Source organism: Triticum urartu, chromosome 2A (assembly GCF_056163025.1).
Source record: "Triticum urartu cultivar PI428250 chromosome 2A, HENAU_Tu73, whole genome shotgun sequence".
NCBI lineage: Eukaryota > Viridiplantae > Streptophyta > Magnoliopsida > Poales > Poaceae > Triticum > Triticum urartu.
Window position 1 is genome coordinate 740,452,533 of NC_141874.1, and position 3,444 is coordinate 740,455,976.

Below are 3,444 nucleotides of genomic sequence, written 5' to 3' on the forward strand. Positions count from 1 at the left end.
CCTAGGCGCATGGGCCCTAGGGGAAGTGGCGCCCCAGCCCACTTTGGGCTGGATCCCTTCCCACTTCAGCCCATGGGGCCCTCCAGGATAGGTGGCCCCACTCGGTGGACCCCCGGGACCCTTCCGGTGGTCCCGGTACAATACCGGTGACCCCGAAACTTGTCCCGATGGCCGAAATAGCACTTCCTATATATAATTCTTAACCTCCGGACCATTCCGGAACTCCTCGTGACGTCCGGGATCTCATCTGGGACTCCGAACAACATTCGGGTTACTGCATATACATATCCCTACAACCCTAGCGACACCGAACCTTAAGTGTGTAGACTCTACGGGTTCGGGAGACATGTAGACATGACCGAGATTGCTCTCCGATCAATAACCAACAGCGGGATCTGGATACCCATGTTGGCTCCCACATACTCCTCGATGATCTCATCGAATGAACCACGATGTCGAGGATTCAAGCAACCCCGTATACAATTTCCTTTGTCAATCGGTATGTTACTTGCCCGAGATTCGATCGTCGGTATCCCAATACCTTGTTCAATCTCGTTACCGGCAAGTCACTTTACTCGTACCGTAATGCATGATCCCGTGACCAGACACTTGGTCACTTTGAGCTCATAATGATGATGCATTACCGAGTGGGCCCAGTGATACCTCTCCGTCATACGGAGTGACAAATCCCAGTCTTGATCCGTGTCAACCCAACAGACACTTTCAGAGATACGTATACCTTTATTGTCACCCAGTTACGTTGTGACATTTGGTACACCCAAAGCACTCCTACGGTATCCGGGAGTTACACGATCTCATGGTCTAAGGAAAGGATACATGACATTGGAAAAACTCTAGCAAACGAACTATACGATCTTATGCTATGTTTAGGATTGGGTCTTGTCCATCACATCAGTCTCCTAATGATGTGATCTCGTTATCAATGACATCCAATGTCCATAGTCAGGAAACCATGACTATCTGTTGATCAACGAGCTAGTCAACTAGAGGCTTACTAGGGACATGTTGGTGTCTATTATTCACACATGTATTACGATTTCCGGATAACACAATTATAGCATGAATAAAGACAATTATCATGAACAAGGAAATATAATAATAATGCTTTTATTATTGCCTCTAAGGCATATTTCCAACAGTCTCCCACTTGCACTAGAGTCAATAATCTAGTTATATTGTGATGAATCGAACACCCATGGAATTCTGGTGTTGATCATGTTTTGCTCTAGGGAGAGGTTTAGTCAACGGACCTGCTACATTCAGGTCCGTATGTACTTTACAAATATCTATGTCTCCATCTTGAACATTTTCACGAATGGAGTTGAAGCGACGCTTGATGTGCCTGGTCTTCTTGTGAAACCTGGGCTCCTTGGCAAGTGCAATAGCTCCAGTGTTGTCACAGAAGAGTTTGATTGGCCCCGACGCATTGGGTATGACTCCTAGGTCGGTGATGAACTCCTTCACCCAAATTGCTTCATGCGCTGCCTCCGAGGCTGCCATGTACTCCGCTTGACATGTAGATCCCGCCACGACGCTCTGCTTGCAACTGCACCAGCTTACTGCCCCACCATTCAAAATATACACGTATCCGGTTTGTGACTTAGAGTCATCCAGATCTGTGTCGAAGCTAGCGTCGACGTAATCCTTTACGACGAGCTCTTCGTCACCTCCATAAACGAGAAACATTTCCTTAGTCCTTTTCAGGTACTTCAGGATATTCTTGACCGCTGTCCAGTGTTCCTTGCCCGGATTACTTTGGTACCTTCCTATCAAACTTACGGCAAGGTTTACATCAGGTCTGGTACACAGCATGGCATACATAATAGAACCTATGGCTGAGGCATAGGGGATGACACTCATCTCTTCTATATCTTCTGCCGTGGTCGGACACTGAGCTGAGCTCAATTTCACACCTTGTAACACAGGCAAGAACGCCTTCTTAGACCGATCCATATTGAATTTCTTCAATATCTTATCAAGGTATGTGCTTTGTGAAAGACCTATGAGGCGTCTTGATCTATCTCTATAGATCTTGATGCCTAATATATATGCAGCTTCTCCAAGGTCCTTCATTGAAAAACTCTTATTCAAGTAGGCCTTAATGCTGTCCAAGAGTTCTATATCATTTCCCATCAAAAGTATGTCATCTACATATAATATGAGAAATGCTAAAGAGCTTCCATTCACTTTCTTGTAAACGCAGGCTTCTCCATAAGTCTGCGTAAACCCAAACGCTTTGATCATCTCATCAAAGCGAATGTTCCAACTCCGAGATGCTTGCACCAGCCCATAAATCGAGCGTTGGAGCTTGCACACCTTGTCAGCATTCTTAGGATCGACAAAACCTTCCGGCTGCATCATATACAATTCTTCCTTAAGGAAACCATTAAGGAATGCTGTTTTGACGTCCATTTGCCATATCTCATAATCATAGAATGCGGCAATTGCTAACATGATTCGGACGGATTTTAGCTTCGCTACCGGTGAGAAAGTCTCATCGTAGTCAACCCCTTAAACTTGTCGATAACCCTTAACGACAAGCCGAGCTTTATAGATGGTCACATTACCATCCGCGTCTGTCTTCTTCTTAAAGATCCATTTATTTCCTATGGCTCGCCGCTCAACAGGCAAGTCAGTCAAAGTCCATACTTCGTTTTCATACATGGATCCTATCTCAGATTTCATGGCTTCTAGCCATTTATCGGAATCCGGGCCCGCCATCGCTTCTTCATAATTCGAAGGTTCACCGTTGTCTAACAACATGATTTTCAAGACAGGGTTCCCGTACCACTCTGGTGCGGAACATGTCCTTGTGGACCTACGAAGTTCAGTAGCAACTTGATCTGAAGTTTCATGATCATCATCATTAACTTCCTCTCTAGTCGGTGCAGGCACCTCAGGAACATTTCTTTGAGTTGCCCCATTTTCCGGTTCAATAGGTAATACTTCATCAAGTTCTACTTTCCTCCCACTTACTTCTTTCGAGAGAAACTCTTTCTCTAGAAAGGATCCATTCTTGGCAACAAAGATCTTGCCTTCGGATCTGAGGTAGAAGGTATACCCAATAGTTTCTTTAGGGTATCCTATGAAGACGCATTTTTCCGACTTGGGTTCGAGCTTTTTAGGTTCAAGTTTCTTGACATAAGCATCGCATCCCCAAACTTTTAGAAACGACAACTTAGGTTTCTTCCCAAACCATAATTCATACGGTGTCATCTCAACGGATTTCGACGGAGCCCTATTTAAAGTGAATGCGGCAGTCTCTAAAGTATAGCCCCAAAAAGATAGCGGTAAATCGGTAAGAGACATCATAGATCGCACCATATCTAATAGAGTGCGATTACGACGTTCAGACACACCATTACGCTGAGGTGTTCCAGGCGGCGTGAGTTGTGAAACTATTCCACATTTTCTTAAGTGTTT